General features: G+C 49.9%; 9 non-coding genes across 9 annotated transcripts; all 9 read right to left on the bottom strand.

Annotated features, from left to right (window-relative positions):
- Positions 1-63: 63 nt before the first annotated feature.
- Positions 64-182, bottom strand: LOC126427595 (5S ribosomal RNA). The gene has a single exon (XR_007576737.1). It is a non-coding gene; the product is annotated as a 5S ribosomal RNA (ribosomal RNA).
- A 1026-nt stretch (positions 183-1208) lies between these two features.
- LOC126427594 (5S ribosomal RNA) lies at positions 1209-1327 on the bottom strand. The gene has a single exon (XR_007576736.1). It is a non-coding gene; the product is annotated as a 5S ribosomal RNA (ribosomal RNA).
- A 1026-nt stretch (positions 1328-2353) lies between these two features.
- LOC126427593 (5S ribosomal RNA) lies at positions 2354-2472 on the bottom strand. Its single transcript, XR_007576735.1, has one exon. It is a non-coding gene; the product is annotated as a 5S ribosomal RNA (ribosomal RNA).
- A 1026-nt stretch (positions 2473-3498) lies between these two features.
- On the bottom strand, positions 3499-3617 carry LOC126427592 (5S ribosomal RNA). Its single transcript, XR_007576733.1, has one exon. It is a non-coding gene; the product is annotated as a 5S ribosomal RNA (ribosomal RNA).
- A 1026-nt stretch (positions 3618-4643) lies between these two features.
- On the bottom strand, positions 4644-4762 carry LOC126427591 (5S ribosomal RNA). The gene has a single exon (XR_007576732.1). It is a non-coding gene; the product is annotated as a 5S ribosomal RNA (ribosomal RNA).
- A 1026-nt stretch (positions 4763-5788) lies between these two features.
- On the bottom strand, positions 5789-5907 carry LOC126427589 (5S ribosomal RNA). The gene has a single exon (XR_007576730.1). It is a non-coding gene; the product is annotated as a 5S ribosomal RNA (ribosomal RNA).
- Positions 5908-6933: 1026 nt separating this feature from the next.
- Positions 6934-7052, bottom strand: LOC126427588 (5S ribosomal RNA). The gene has a single exon (XR_007576729.1). It is a non-coding gene; the product is annotated as a 5S ribosomal RNA (ribosomal RNA).
- Positions 7053-8078: 1026 nt separating this feature from the next.
- On the bottom strand, positions 8079-8197 carry LOC126427433 (5S ribosomal RNA). The gene has a single exon (XR_007576692.1). It is a non-coding gene; the product is annotated as a 5S ribosomal RNA (ribosomal RNA).
- Positions 8198-9223: 1026 nt separating this feature from the next.
- On the bottom strand, positions 9224-9342 carry LOC126427431 (5S ribosomal RNA). Its single transcript, XR_007576691.1, has one exon. It is a non-coding gene; the product is annotated as a 5S ribosomal RNA (ribosomal RNA).
- Positions 9343-16580: the final 7238 nt, after the last annotated feature.

Here is a 16580-nt window from a genome sequence, read left to right as displayed (position 1 = left end):
TTGTCACAACAGAACGGTGGTATGGAAAGAGGGCGGTATAAAAAAAAAAAGTAAATGAAAGGGAGCCAACAGCACGTGATGTTCCCAGGTGGTCACCCATCCAAGTACTAACCACGCCCGATGTTGCTTAACTTCGGTGATCGGACGAGAACCGGTGTATTCAACATGGTATGGCCGTTGGCGCCCATGTAATGTAGGCGCATGGCAGAATTCGCATTCGGTTCTTATCCCAACACACACAAAATCATACTTTTCGGTCGAAAGCAGCCGCATTTTTTTTTACTGACAATTCGTCACGCTAGCGCGAACGCAATCCTGAGATCCAAAACTTATGAGCCGGAAGTACGCGCGTCGTGTATTTTTTTTTTTGGAGATTTATAAATTTATTTATTAACATTACATCGTTACAAGCTAACAACTTTACAACATAAAACACGAACAGAATTGTAATTGTAAGCACTTCCTTCCGCAATCCGACGTGCCAGCAGAGCGACAGCCGAATTAGCGCGCGCCGCCGTGTGTGTGAGACGCGCAGCTTCTCGTTGCACCTCCTGTCATCCGCTTGGCGCGTGCAGCCTTCGACACTCGCGGAAGACGCATCTTGTCCCTGGTGTCCAGCGCAGGAGGGCTGGCGCGCGGCCGACCGGCGTAAGGCCTGTGCGGGGTGTGGCAGAGTCTTGTTGGAGGGCGCCACTGCTGGCAATGTGAGCTTCCTCGCCTCGCCTCGCCTCGCCTCGCCTCAGACGAGGTGTTTGCGTAATTTGCAGTGCATTCGCACCTTTCCTATCCCTGTCCCTGTCCCCGTCCCGACTTGTCCCGACTTTGCTCGACTGCCGCTCGCTGCCGCTCGGGTCGTGGCCCATATAACAGCGCAAGCACAAGAAACGTCTGCAGGAGATGACGAGACGAGACGAGTCGACTAAGGAATAAATTTATAATTACATATCGAAGTAGGAATTGTACACCGCTACACAACAACAGGCGCTGACGTATTTCAGAACACATCTGCCGATTCGTACTGTTTTGTCGTTTTCAAAGACTTCCTGGCGAACTTGGTTAGCACATTCTCCCTCAAACTGAGATATTTACTGCAATTTCGCACCTTATGGTCATTACAATAGATTAAAATGCTTAAGCAAGAATCTTTGTCACAACAGAACGGTGGTATGGAAAGAGGGCGGTATAAAAAAAAAAAGTAAATGAAAGGGAGCCAACAGCACGTGATGTTCCCAGGTGGTCACCCATCCAAGTACTAACCACGCCCGATGTTGCTTAACTTCGGTGATCGGACGAGAACCGGTGTATTCAACATGGTATGGCCGTTGGCGCCCATGTAATGTAGGCGCATGGCAGAATTCGCATTCGGTTCTTATCCCAACACACACAAAATCATACTTTTCGGTCGAAAGCAGCCGCATTTTTTTTTACTGACAATTCGTCACGCTAGCGCGAACGCAATCCTGAGATCCAAAACTTATGAGCCGGAAGTACGCGCGTCGTGTATTTTTTTTTTTGGAGATTTATAAATTTATTTATTAACATTACATCGTTACAAGCTAACAACTTTACAACATAAAACACGAACAGAATTGTAATTGTAAGCACTTCCTTCCGCAATCCGACGTGCCAGCAGAGCGACAGCCGAATTAGCGCGCGCCGCCGTGTGTGTGAGACGCGCAGCTTCTCGTTGCACCTCCTGTCATCCGCTTGGCGCGTGCAGCCTTCGACACTCGCGGAAGACGCATCTTGTCCCTGGTGTCCAGCGCAGGAGGGCTGGCGCGCGGCCGACCGGCGTAAGGCCTGTGCGGGGTGTGGCAGAGTCTTGTTGGAGGGCGCCACTGCTGGCAATGTGAGCTTCCTCGCCTCGCCTCGCCTCGCCTCGCCTCAGACGAGGTGTTTGCGTAATTTGCAGTGCATTCGCACCTTTCCTATCCCTGTCCCTGTCCCCGTCCCGACTTGTCCCGACTTTGCTCGACTGCCGCTCGCTGCCGCTCGGGTCGTGGCCCATATAACAGCGCAAGCACAAGAAACGTCTGCAGGAGATGACGAGACGAGACGAGTCGACTAAGGAATAAATTTATAATTACATATCGAAGTAGGAATTGTACACCGCTACACAACAACAGGCGCTGACGTATTTCAGAACACATCTGCCGATTCGTACTGTTTTGTCGTTTTCAAAGACTTCCTGGCGAACTTGGTTAGCACATTCTCCCTCAAACTGAGATATTTACTGCAATTTCGCACCTTATGGTCATTACAATAGATTAAAATGCTTAAGCAAGAATCTTTGTCACAACAGAACGGTGGTATGGAAAGAGGGCGGTATAAAAAAAAAAAGTAAATGAAAGGGAGCCAACAGCACGTGATGTTCCCAGGTGGTCACCCATCCAAGTACTAACCACGCCCGATGTTGCTTAACTTCGGTGATCGGACGAGAACCGGTGTATTCAACATGGTATGGCCGTTGGCGCCCATGTAATGTAGGCGCATGGCAGAATTCGCATTCGGTTCTTATCCCAACACACACAAAATCATACTTTTCGGTCGAAAGCAGCCGCATTTTTTTTTACTGACAATTCGTCACGCTAGCGCGAACGCAATCCTGAGATCCAAAACTTATGAGCCGGAAGTACGCGCGTCGTGTATTTTTTTTTTTGGAGATTTATAAATTTATTTATTAACATTACATCGTTACAAGCTAACAACTTTACAACATAAAACACGAACAGAATTGTAATTGTAAGCACTTCCTTCCGCAATCCGACGTGCCAGCAGAGCGACAGCCGAATTAGCGCGCGCCGCCGTGTGTGTGAGACGCGCAGCTTCTCGTTGCACCTCCTGTCATCCGCTTGGCGCGTGCAGCCTTCGACACTCGCGGAAGACGCATCTTGTCCCTGGTGTCCAGCGCAGGAGGGCTGGCGCGCGGCCGACCGGCGTAAGGCCTGTGCGGGGTGTGGCAGAGTCTTGTTGGAGGGCGCCACTGCTGGCAATGTGAGCTTCCTCGCCTCGCCTCGCCTCGCCTCGCCTCAGACGAGGTGTTTGCGTAATTTGCAGTGCATTCGCACCTTTCCTATCCCTGTCCCTGTCCCCGTCCCGACTTGTCCCGACTTTGCTCGACTGCCGCTCGCTGCCGCTCGGGTCGTGGCCCATATAACAGCGCAAGCACAAGAAACGTCTGCAGGAGATGACGAGACGAGACGAGTCGACTAAGGAATAAATTTATAATTACATATCGAAGTAGGAATTGTACACCGCTACACAACAACAGGCGCTGACGTATTTCAGAACACATCTGCCGATTCGTACTGTTTTGTCGTTTTCAAAGACTTCCTGGCGAACTTGGTTAGCACATTCTCCCTCAAACTGAGATATTTACTGCAATTTCGCACCTTATGGTCATTACAATAGATTAAAATGCTTAAGCAAGAATCTTTGTCACAACAGAACGGTGGTATGGAAAGAGGGCGGTATAAAAAAAAAAAGTAAATGAAAGGGAGCCAACAGCACGTGATGTTCCCAGGTGGTCACCCATCCAAGTACTAACCACGCCCGATGTTGCTTAACTTCGGTGATCGGACGAGAACCGGTGTATTCAACATGGTATGGCCGTTGGCGCCCATGTAATGTAGGCGCATGGCAGAATTCGCATTCGGTTCTTATCCCAACACACACAAAATCATACTTTTCGGTCGAAAGCAGCCGCATTTTTTTTTACTGACAATTCGTCACGCTAGCGCGAACGCAATCCTGAGATCCAAAACTTATGAGCCGGAAGTACGCGCGTCGTGTATTTTTTTTTTTGGAGATTTATAAATTTATTTATTAACATTACATCGTTACAAGCTAACAACTTTACAACATAAAACACGAACAGAATTGTAATTGTAAGCACTTCCTTCCGCAATCCGACGTGCCAGCAGAGCGACAGCCGAATTAGCGCGCGCCGCCGTGTGTGTGAGACGCGCAGCTTCTCGTTGCACCTCCTGTCATCCGCTTGGCGCGTGCAGCCTTCGACACTCGCGGAAGACGCATCTTGTCCCTGGTGTCCAGCGCAGGAGGGCTGGCGCGCGGCCGACCGGCGTAAGGCCTGTGCGGGGTGTGGCAGAGTCTTGTTGGAGGGCGCCACTGCTGGCAATGTGAGCTTCCTCGCCTCGCCTCGCCTCGCCTCGCCTCAGACGAGGTGTTTGCGTAATTTGCAGTGCATTCGCACCTTTCCTATCCCTGTCCCTGTCCCCGTCCCGACTTGTCCCGACTTTGCTCGACTGCCGCTCGCTGCCGCTCGGGTCGTGGCCCATATAACAGCGCAAGCACAAGAAACGTCTGCAGGAGATGACGAGACGAGACGAGTCGACTAAGGAATAAATTTATAATTACATATCGAAGTAGGAATTGTACACCGCTACACAACAACAGGCGCTGACGTATTTCAGAACACATCTGCCGATTCGTACTGTTTTGTCGTTTTCAAAGACTTCCTGGCGAACTTGGTTAGCACATTCTCCCTCAAACTGAGATATTTACTGCAATTTCGCACCTTATGGTCATTACAATAGATTAAAATGCTTAAGCAAGAATCTTTGTCACAACAGAACGGTGGTATGGAAAGAGGGCGGTATAAAAAAAAAAAGTAAATGAAAGGGAGCCAACAGCACGTGATGTTCCCAGGTGGTCACCCATCCAAGTACTAACCACGCCCGATGTTGCTTAACTTCGGTGATCGGACGAGAACCGGTGTATTCAACATGGTATGGCCGTTGGCGCCCATGTAATGTAGGCGCATGGCAGAATTCGCATTCGGTTCTTATCCCAACACACACAAAATCATACTTTTCGGTCGAAAGCAGCCGCATTTTTTTTTACTGACAATTCGTCACGCTAGCGCGAACGCAATCCTGAGATCCAAAACTTATGAGCCGGAAGTACGCGCGTCGTGTATTTTTTTTTTTGGAGATTTATAAATTTATTTATTAACATTACATCGTTACAAGCTAACAACTTTACAACATAAAACACGAACAGAATTGTAATTGTAAGCACTTCCTTCCGCAATCCGACGTGCCAGCAGAGCGACAGCCGAATTAGCGCGCGCCGCCGTGTGTGTGAGACGCGCAGCTTCTCGTTGCACCTCCTGTCATCCGCTTGGCGCGTGCAGCCTTCGACACTCGCGGAAGACGCATCTTGTCCCTGGTGTCCAGCGCAGGAGGGCTGGCGCGCGGCCGACCGGCGTAAGGCCTGTGCGGGGTGTGGCAGAGTCTTGTTGGAGGGCGCCACTGCTGGCAATGTGAGCTTCCTCGCCTCGCCTCGCCTCGCCTCGCCTCAGACGAGGTGTTTGCGTAATTTGCAGTGCATTCGCACCTTTCCTATCCCTGTCCCTGTCCCCGTCCCGACTTGTCCCGACTTTGCTCGACTGCCGCTCGCTGCCGCTCGGGTCGTGGCCCATATAACAGCGCAAGCACAAGAAACGTCTGCAGGAGATGACGAGACGAGACGAGTCGACTAAGGAATAAATTTATAATTACATATCGAAGTAGGAATTGTACACCGCTACACAACAACAGGCGCTGACGTATTTCAGAACACATCTGCCGATTCGTACTGTTTTGTCGTTTTCAAAGACTTCCTGGCGAACTTGGTTAGCACATTCTCCCTCAAACTGAGATATTTACTGCAATTTCGCACCTTATGGTCATTACAATAGATTAAAATGCTTAAGCAAGAATCTTTGTCACAACAGAACGGTGGTATGGAAAGAGGGCGGTATAAAAAAAAAAAGTAAATGAAAGGGAGCCAACAGCACGTGATGTTCCCAGGTGGTCACCCATCCAAGTACTAACCACGCCCGATGTTGCTTAACTTCGGTGATCGGACGAGAACCGGTGTATTCAACATGGTATGGCCGTTGGCGCCCATGTAATGTAGGCGCATGGCAGAATTCGCATTCGGTTCTTATCCCAACACACACAAAATCATACTTTTCGGTCGAAAGCAGCCGCATTTTTTTTTACTGACAATTCGTCACGCTAGCGCGAACGCAATCCTGAGATCCAAAACTTATGAGCCGGAAGTACGCGCGTCGTGTATTTTTTTTTTTGGAGATTTATAAATTTATTTATTAACATTACATCGTTACAAGCTAACAACTTTACAACATAAAACACGAACAGAATTGTAATTGTAAGCACTTCCTTCCGCAATCCGACGTGCCAGCAGAGCGACAGCCGAATTAGCGCGCGCCGCCGTGTGTGTGAGACGCGCAGCTTCTCGTTGCACCTCCTGTCATCCGCTTGGCGCGTGCAGCCTTCGACACTCGCGGAAGACGCATCTTGTCCCTGGTGTCCAGCGCAGGAGGGCTGGCGCGCGGCCGACCGGCGTAAGGCCTGTGCGGGGTGTGGCAGAGTCTTGTTGGAGGGCGCCACTGCTGGCAATGTGAGCTTCCTCGCCTCGCCTCGCCTCGCCTCGCCTCAGACGAGGTGTTTGCGTAATTTGCAGTGCATTCGCACCTTTCCTATCCCTGTCCCTGTCCCCGTCCCGACTTGTCCCGACTTTGCTCGACTGCCGCTCGCTGCCGCTCGGGTCGTGGCCCATATAACAGCGCAAGCACAAGAAACGTCTGCAGGAGATGACGAGACGAGACGAGTCGACTAAGGAATAAATTTATAATTACATATCGAAGTAGGAATTGTACACCGCTACACAACAACAGGCGCTGACGTATTTCAGAACACATCTGCCGATTCGTACTGTTTTGTCGTTTTCAAAGACTTCCTGGCGAACTTGGTTAGCACATTCTCCCTCAAACTGAGATATTTACTGCAATTTCGCACCTTATGGTCATTACAATAGATTAAAATGCTTAAGCAAGAATCTTTGTCACAACAGAACGGTGGTATGGAAAGAGGGCGGTATAAAAAAAAAAAGTAAATGAAAGGGAGCCAACAGCACGTGATGTTCCCAGGTGGTCACCCATCCAAGTACTAACCACGCCCGATGTTGCTTAACTTCGGTGATCGGACGAGAACCGGTGTATTCAACATGGTATGGCCGTTGGCGCCCATGTAATGTAGGCGCATGGCAGAATTCGCATTCGGTTCTTATCCCAACACACACAAAATCATACTTTTCGGTCGAAAGCAGCCGCATTTTTTTTTACTGACAATTCGTCACGCTAGCGCGAACGCAATCCTGAGATCCAAAACTTATGAGCCGGAAGTACGCGCGTCGTGTATTTTTTTTTTTGGAGATTTATAAATTTATTTATTAACATTACATCGTTACAAGCTAACAACTTTACAACATAAAACACGAACAGAATTGTAATTGTAAGCACTTCCTTCCGCAATCCGACGTGCCAGCAGAGCGACAGCCGAATTAGCGCGCGCCGCCGTGTGTGTGAGACGCGCAGCTTCTCGTTGCACCTCCTGTCATCCGCTTGGCGCGTGCAGCCTTCGACACTCGCGGAAGACGCATCTTGTCCCTGGTGTCCAGCGCAGGAGGGCTGGCGCGCGGCCGACCGGCGTAAGGCCTGTGCGGGGTGTGGCAGAGTCTTGTTGGAGGGCGCCACTGCTGGCAATGTGAGCTTCCTCGCCTCGCCTCGCCTCGCCTCGCCTCAGACGAGGTGTTTGCGTAATTTGCAGTGCATTCGCACCTTTCCTATCCCTGTCCCTGTCCCCGTCCCGACTTGTCCCGACTTTGCTCGACTGCCGCTCGCTGCCGCTCGGGTCGTGGCCCATATAACAGCGCAAGCACAAGAAACGTCTGCAGGAGATGACGAGACGAGACGAGTCGACTAAGGAATAAATTTATAATTACATATCGAAGTAGGAATTGTACACCGCTACACAACAACAGGCGCTGACGTATTTCAGAACACATCTGCCGATTCGTACTGTTTTGTCGTTTTCAAAGACTTCCTGGCGAACTTGGTTAGCACATTCTCCCTCAAACTGAGATATTTACTGCAATTTCGCACCTTATGGTCATTACAATAGATTAAAATGCTTAAGCAAGAATCTTTGTCACAACAGAACGGTGGTATGGAAAGAGGGCGGTATAAAAAAAAAAAGTAAATGAAAGGGAGCCAACAGCACGTAATGTTCCCAGGTGGTCACCCATCCAAGTACTAACCACGCCCGATGTTGCTTAACTTCGGTGATCGGACGAGAACCGGTGTATTCAACATGGTATGGCCGTTGGCGCCCATGTAATGTAGGCGCATGGCAGAATTCGCATTCGGTTCTTATCCCAACACACACAAAATCATACTTTTCGGTCGAAAGCAGCCGCATTTTTTTTTACTGACAATTCGTCACGCTAGCGCGAACGCAATCCTGAGATCCAAAACTTATGAGCCGGAAGTACGCGCGTCGTGTATTTTTTTTTTTGGAGATTTATAAATTTATTTATTAACATTACATCGTTACAAGCTAACAACTTTACAACATAAAACACGAACAGAATTGTAATTGTAAGCACTTCCTTCCGCAATCCGACGTGCCAGCAGAGCGACAGCCGAATTAGCGCGCGCCGCCGTGTGTGTGAGACGCGCAGCTTCTCGTTGCACCTCCTGTCATCCGCTTGGCGCGTGCAGCCTTCGACACTCGCGGAAGACGCATCTTGTCCCTGGTGTCCAGCGCAGGAGGGCTGGCGCGCGGCCGACCGGCGTAAGGCCTGTGCGGGGTGTGGCAGAGTCTTGTTGGAGGGCGCCACTGCTGGCAATGTGAGCTTCCTCGCCTCGCCTCGCCTCGCCTCGCCTCAGACGAGGTGTTTGCGTAATTTGCAGTGCATTCGCACCTTTCCTATCCCTGTCCCTGTCCCCGTCCCGACTTGTCCCGACTTTGCTCGACTGCCGCTCGCTGCCGCTCGGGTCGTGGCCCATATAACAGCGCAAGCACAAGAAACGTCTGCAGGAGATGACGAGACGAGACGAGTCGACTAAGGAATAAATTTATAATTACATATCGAAGTAGGAATTGTACACCGCTACACAACAACAGGCGCTGACGTATTTCAGAACACATCTGCCGATTCGTACTGTTTTGTCGTTTTCAAAGACTTCCTGGCGAACTTGGTTAGCACATTCTCCCTCAAACTGAGATATTTACTGCAATTTCGCACCTTATGGTCATTACAATAGATTAAAATGCTTAAGCAAGAATCTTTGTCACAACAGAACGGTGGTATGGAAAGAGGGCGGTATAAAAAAAAAAAGTAAATGAAAGGGAGCCAACAGCACGTAATGTTCCCAGGTGGTCACCCATCCAAGTACTAACCACGCCCGATGTTGCTTAACTTCGGTGATCGGACGAGAACCGGTGTATTCAACATGGTATGGCCGTTGGCGCCCATGTAATGTAGGCGCATGGCAGAATTCGCATTCGGTTCTTATCCCAACACACACAAAATCATACTTTTCGGTCGAAAGCAGCCGCATTTTTTTTTACTGACAATTCGTCACGCTAGCGCGAACGCAATCCTGAGACCCAAAACTTATGAGCCGGAAGTACGCGCGTCGTGTATTTTTTTTTTTGGAGATTTATAAATTTATTTATTAACATTACATCGTTACAAGCTAACAACTTTACAACATAAAACACGAACAGAATTGTAATTGTAAGCACTTCCTTCCGCAATCCGACGTGCCAGCAGAGCGACAGCCGAATTAGCGCGCGCCGCCGTGTGTGTGAGACGCGCAGCTTCTCGTTGCACCTCCTGTCATCCGCTTGGCGCGTGCAGCCTTCGACACTCGCGGAAGACGCATCTTGTCCCTGGTGTCCAGCGCAGGAGGGCTGGCGCGCGGCCGACCGGCGTAAGGCCTGTGCGGGGTGTGGCAGAGTCTTGTTGGAGGGCGCCACTGCTGGCAATGTGAGCTTCCTCGCCTCGCCTCGCCTCGCCTCGCCTCAGACGAGGTGTTTGCGTAATTTGCAGTGCATTCGCACCTTTCCTATCCCTGTCCCTGTCCCCGTCCCGACTTGTCCCGACTTTGCTCGACTGCCGCTCGCTGCCGCTCGGGTCGTGGCCCATATAACAGCGCAAGCACAAGAAACGTCTGCAGGAGATGACGAGACGAGACGAGTCGACTAAGGAATAAATTTATAATTACATATCGAAGTAGGAATTGTACACCGCTACACAACAACAGGCGCTGACGTATTTCAGAACACATCTGCCGATTCGTACTGTTTTGTCGTTTTCAAAGACTTCCTGGCGAACTTGGTTAGCACATTCTCCCTCAAACTGAGATATTTACTGCAATTTCGCACCTTATGGTCATTACAATAGATTAAAATGCTTAAGCAAGAATCTTTGTCACAACAGAACGGTGGTATGGAAAGAGGGCGGTATAAAAAAAAAAAGTAAATGAAAGGGAGCCAACAGCACGTGATGTTCCCAGGTGGTCACCCATCCAAGTACTAACCACGCCCGATGTTGCTTAACTTCGGTGATCGGACGAGAACTTTTTTTTTTTTCTTTTTTTTTTCACAATGCCTCCGGCGCCCTCCCAACCCGAGAAACGTGGAATAACGGAAAGAGTGGTGTGTAGTACGCCCTTTAATAATGTGTGACAGAGCATTATTATATATATATATATATATATATATATATATATATATATATATTTTTTTTTTGTTTTTTTTTTTTGTTATTTTTTTTTTTATTTTTTTTTTTTATTTTTACTTGCTTGGAAGTTCAGGCCAGGGTGGCTACGGAGGCAAAGCAGGCAGGGGTCGCAATCCGAGGCCTGGCCACAGTGTCTCCGGCGCCCTCCCAACCCGAGAAACGTGGAATAACGGAATGTAAGGAAGGAGTCACGAAGACGCAAAACACAAATAAAAACCATGCTCGGAGGACAATGACCACAAGTCGGCAGCGGTAGCCCACCGCCGCCAGAGAAAAGCAAAGAATGGGACTCTCAAAAAACAACCACACTAAACATTGCCAAATATGTCTGGCGCACGGGAATGGCAAAGTCGACGCAATTCCGGCAGCAACAAACATATTTCGTCGTCTCGAGAAGCTTGATAAGCTTGGTTTCCGTGCCCAGAAGGCAACCATTACAAACACAAAATATCTGGAAGCACCGTTCCAAAGTTCAGGGACAAGTCAACGACGGTCCAGAAATAGTCACAAAAATGAAGTAAGTGTCAGCAATAGGGAACAAACGTCAAATCCAGGAGAGAAGACTAATAGGGAGAATCCTAAGAACAACCGTTCACAATGGCGGGAGGAAAGTCGAGCCGGTGAGACAAATTGACTGTCAGACATCAAGAAAATAGATACATATACATCATTCCGCATGTCCCGCCAAAAGGTACAGTGGAAATGGAAGTACATAATCATGGCAGGAGAGAAATATTTAAAGTGGTAAAGGCGGTCCGTAAAGCGACATCTAAAAATCGGGCATAATGGGAAACACACTTCGGATTCTGTTTCTCCCGTCCATAATAGTCCCAAAGATATGTCAAGAACTGCAAGCGATCCGTGAGTCGGAGAGAGAAAATCGCATGTGCGGCATGTGCGGCAATCCACACGGTAGCGTTTCTCTTGGTGGCAGGATACGGCCGCCAGTCGGGAACCAAGATATACAAGGGCTGCACGGCACGCGGGGTAGTCCTATTAATCAACGCCAACATCGCACAGGTGGCATCCCACACCTCTTGAAATTGGGGGCACACAAATCGGTGTTCGATCGTGTCTTCAGCCGCGCACCGCCCACAGAGGCCACTCGGGAGGAGATTGATCGCGTGGAGTTTCGCATTCGTGGCAACGGTGCGATTCACAACTTTATACCAGGTGTCCCGAACATCGGATGTCAACAATGGACTGGAGATATTGGACCACACCGTCCGCCAATCGTATTGCGGCAGCCGCAACTCCCATTTGTTAGTCGGCGGAGTTCCACGGAGGGCCTCTGCGATCGCGCGGACGTTACCCCGGCGTCGGTCGTCACCTATCAGATAGCTTGTGTGGAGGAAATACTGGCGAACGAAATTCAATTGATACGGGATAGCCTGGACAGAGACAGGCGCGCGGAGAGAAGCTGGGCGGTAAAGGTCGAAGAGTGCAGACGTGGGGCACTGCCCAGCAGTGGCGATCACACAGTTGGTCCGGTGGAGCAAAAGAGCAGCACACTTGGAAGGAAAATCGACCATACCTAGGCCGCCTCTGTCCGGCGGGAGCACACAAATATTGTAGGCGACTTTAAAGATTTCGCCTCGCCAGACCAGCCAAGAGACAGCATGCTTGATAGCCCGTTCGATCTCCTTCGGCACCGGCAAAACTTGAGCCAAGTACCAGGCCTTGGCCAACATCTGGGTATTAACAACCGAAACCCTCTCCAGCAATGATAAATTTCGTTTGGCGGCAGCCTGAGTCGCCGCCCGAACAGAATATAACACCGCGCGCCAATTTAACACCGTCATTCGTTGTACATTTGGAGTCATCTGGATCCCGAGAATCTTATGTCGCAACTGTACGGTATACCAATCACGACGGACATCTCTCATGGTCACAGTAAGCGGCAGTAAGATGGACTTACGGGGGTTGACAACCGCACCCGATGCCGTTTCAAACTGTTGAAGGAGGAGACGGAGCGCATCAATATCGTCGGGGCGTTGGATAAAAACCCCCAAATCATCAGCATACGCCCGACAGACAAGCGAACCCGCACCAAACGGTACACCGTGGCAAACAGCCGTTATTTTGCGGAGTAGAGGATCCAAGGCTAAGACGAATAAGCCCATGGAAAGTGGGCACCCTTGGCGGACGGACCTGTTCAGCCTGAGGACATCACTGGCCTGACCATGAAAAAGGATTCGGGAAGTAGCCGATTTCAAAAGGTTGGATATCACATTCGTGAATTGTAAACCAAACCCGAACTTAGACATAACCCGCCGCAAGTACTCGTGACTGATTCTGTCGAACGCGTTGTGAAAATCAATGGAGAGTATCGCAGCTCGGCCGCCACGGCTGGATGCGGCATAAGCGATACATTCACGATACGCGAGGACAGCATCATAAATATTCCGTCCAGGTACGGCACACGATTGAGATGGGCTAATGACGGACTTCAACGCCGGCCGCAGACGGTGTGAAAAGCAGCGCGCGACGATTTTATAATCGGCGTTTAATAAAGTAATCGGCCGTAAAGTCACCGCACGTGGGGTGCCAGTTGTTTTCGGGATGAGGACGATGAGCCCCTCTAAAAATTCGTCCGGCACATCGAGGCCGTTATGGATTTCATTGACCATGGCAACGAAAATATCAGTTAAAAGGCCGGAAAATTTAACATAAAATTCGACAGGAATTCCGTCATTGCCAGGGGCTTTTCCCTTCGGGCTAGCCTTAATAGCGGCAGAAACATCATCAGCTGTAAAACGCTCATTTAAAAGAAGTCTATCCTGAGGCGTTAAAATGAAAGGCAGATCACGTAAAAATGTCTGCAAGGAGGCGTCATGCAAAGGGTGAAATTGAAAGAGACGAGAATAGTGATCGTAAATTTCGTCCCGAATCACCCGTCGATCGGAAGTCTTTAGGCCGTCACGCGTAATCCAGTCCGTAAATAAAAGTTTTTCACGCCGCAGACGGGCTCGTCGTAAATGATACAAGGAAAGTGGTTCCTTCAACGTAGGATCGAAAGGCCTGCTACGGACTACAGAGCCCTGTGCCTTGCGATACAGATGGTTTAAAATCTTCGCTTTAATCTTCCGTAACGTGGGAAGTAGCTCAGGGCGGTCGGTAACCCGAGTAATTAAATCCCGTAAACAATCGCGATAAAAATCGACCGTCATCATGTCCCAATGGGACTTGTCACGACAATAATTGATGAGCAAACTACGAATGGCCGGTTTAGCGTGACGGAGCCACCAATCGACAGTAGAACTCGCCTGCGGGCGGCGCTGAAGAAGTTGGCGCCACAACAAATGCACCTGTTCGACAAGACTGACGTCATCCAAAACACTAACATTGAATTTCCAATAGGAGCGCGTACGTTCCGGGCGAACGTACGGGACATTAAAAGCACACAAATAACCACAATGATCCGAAAAAGCGACGGGAGCAACTTCTGCCTGCAAGATGGAAGCAGTAAGATCCGGCGAGATATAAATTCTGTCCAATCTGCTATGCCCAGTAGGATAAAAATAAGTAAAACCTGCAGCAGTCGGACTAAAACGAAGCCACGTGTCCTTAAATTTGTAAATGTCAACTAAATTTTGCAGTGCAAGACACTTATTCGCCGTCGGCTCCTGGTCGGCATCTCGCAAATCACAATTAAAATCGCCACCGAAGATGATCCGACGGTGGTTTCGATGGAAAAGCTGACATACATCATGAGCGAAAAAGGTATTCCTCAGACGTTTATTGTCAGTTCCAGAGGGGGCATACACGTTAACAAAAAATATGTCGCAGATGACACACGCCAACCCTCGTCCATCCGGTAAAATTGCTATGTTGTTATACTCTAAACCGGGCGTGATTAAAATCGCCGTACCAAAGCCTACTTCCGGATCAATATTAAGAATAACATTAAACGCAGTAAGATGCGGGACAACGTCAGCTGTAAGTTCTTGAAGGAAAATCACATCACAACAAGCAGATTGCAAAAAGTATAAAAGGGCGTCAATTTTACGGGCACTGCGGATTCTATTGACATTAAGTGTCAGGACGCGTAACTGGTGGAAGGCACGCGTCAGGGTGGACTCTTGAACTTAAGCAAGACTAGAAAAAAGTATCCTCCTCCACATCTTCAGACCACTGCATGGTGTCCGAAGGAACAGGTGGGGCATCCGGGACGGCCCGGGAAGCGGGGGTGGCGGGCACCGACACAGGTGGACCGTGCACGAAAGGTGCGTCGCGACGCTCTTGGACCAAGGAATCCGTTAGTCCCTCAACGGCCTGTTCAAAGGAAACGCCGTCGCCATCAGTGGGCGCCGGTTTCGAACGTTTCTTAGACCGCCTACGCTTTGGTTTGGGATCGGCAGGGGCGGACTGGGTGGAAACTTGGGACACCTCACTTTCTGCGCTGCTAGCATCCGCCTCGCCAGAAGTGGACAGGCCCGGTTGTGACTGCAATTTCCGCTTGTCTGTCGGTGGGGCGGGGACGGAAATCGGCCGGGGAGACTCGACCAACATTTCAGAAGACTCCCCAACAGGCACGTCCGGAACACTTACGGCTGGCAAATCAGCAATACTGACTTCGCGAGGGGTGAGTTCGGCAGGTAAACTTTGTTCCGACACAACCGGGGGCACGACTACTGTCGGCGGAGTCACAGTATCGGACACAGCAGCCACAGCCGCAGGAGCGGCAGAAGCCTGTCGGTCGGTCGGGGCGACTGAGGGGGGTCCAACCAACGCGCCTGCATACGTAGTGTTGTCAACAGCTTCGCGCGGCAGCTGTGCCGGCCTGCGTAAAGTGCAGGTTTGTCGCAAATGATCTGTTTTGCCACACACTGAGCACGTCTGCGGCTGCCCACTATAGCTAAGGAAAGCTCGCGTGCCAGCAATGATCAGATACGAGGGTATATGTTTCTTTAAATCTACACGTACTGTCCGAACACCACTCAAAACCCGGTACCTAAAACCTGCAGGCCACACATCATTCTCCACACTTAGAACGGTGCCAAATTCGCCAAGTGTACGAGCAATGGCCTCATTGGGGCACTCAAAGGGAACATTATAAACCTTCACATTTCGAACGCCGAAGCCTGCCGGCAGTATCAAAACATCAGACAAAGTACCGTCCACGTGCTTAAATTTCTTAACGCCACCACTTTCAGTAACTAGCTTATCGACACAATCCGCGTTCGGAAGTTTCAAAAAGACAGAGTTTTGAATAAAATCGAGCTGAATGCCGACCAAATCAGATTCGGGAATACGCAATTCGGAAAATATCCATTCGTGAACATCAAAAGGAGACGGTCTAGCCGCGTTCCTATCAAAAACACACTGTACGGAGTTAGCACGATTCATAATAAAGCGTCAATAAACTTACAGGAACTAGTAGAGAAGAGAGAACGCTGCGAGGCGCAGCACCAAACACGCGACGAAGACACCGCCTGCAGCACACGAAGGTGGCAGCAGGCACGAGCCGAACACACGTCCGGGCTGGCGCGCGGCCGACCGGCGTAAGGCCTGTGCGGGGTGTGGCAGAGTCTTGTTGGAGGGCGCCACTGCTGGCAATGTGAGCTTCCTCGCCTCGCCTCGCCTCGCCTCGCCTCAGACGAGGTGTTTGCGTAATTTGCAGTGCATTCGCACCTTTCCTATCCCTGTCCCTGTCCCCGTCCCGACTTGTCCCGACTTTGCTCGACTGCCGCTCGCTGCCGCTCGGGTCGTGGCCCATATAACAGCGCAAGCACAAGAAACGTCTGCAGGAGATGACGAGACGAGACGAGTCGACTAAGGAATAAATTTATAATTACATATCGAAGTAGGAATTGTACACCGCTACACAACAACAGGCGCTGACGTATTTCAGAACACATCTGCCGATTCGTACTGTTTTGTCGTTTTCAAAGACTTCCTGGCGAACTTGGTTAGCACATTCTCCCTCAAACTGAGATATTTACTGCAATTTCGCACCT

Source organism: Schistocerca serialis, chromosome 11, assembly GCF_023864345.2.
Source record: "Schistocerca serialis cubense isolate TAMUIC-IGC-003099 chromosome 11, iqSchSeri2.2, whole genome shotgun sequence".
Classification (NCBI taxonomy): domain Eukaryota; kingdom Metazoa; phylum Arthropoda; class Insecta; order Orthoptera; family Acrididae; genus Schistocerca; species Schistocerca serialis.
Note: the sequence above shows the minus strand (reverse complement) of the source record. Positions and strands in the feature narration are given on the sequence as shown.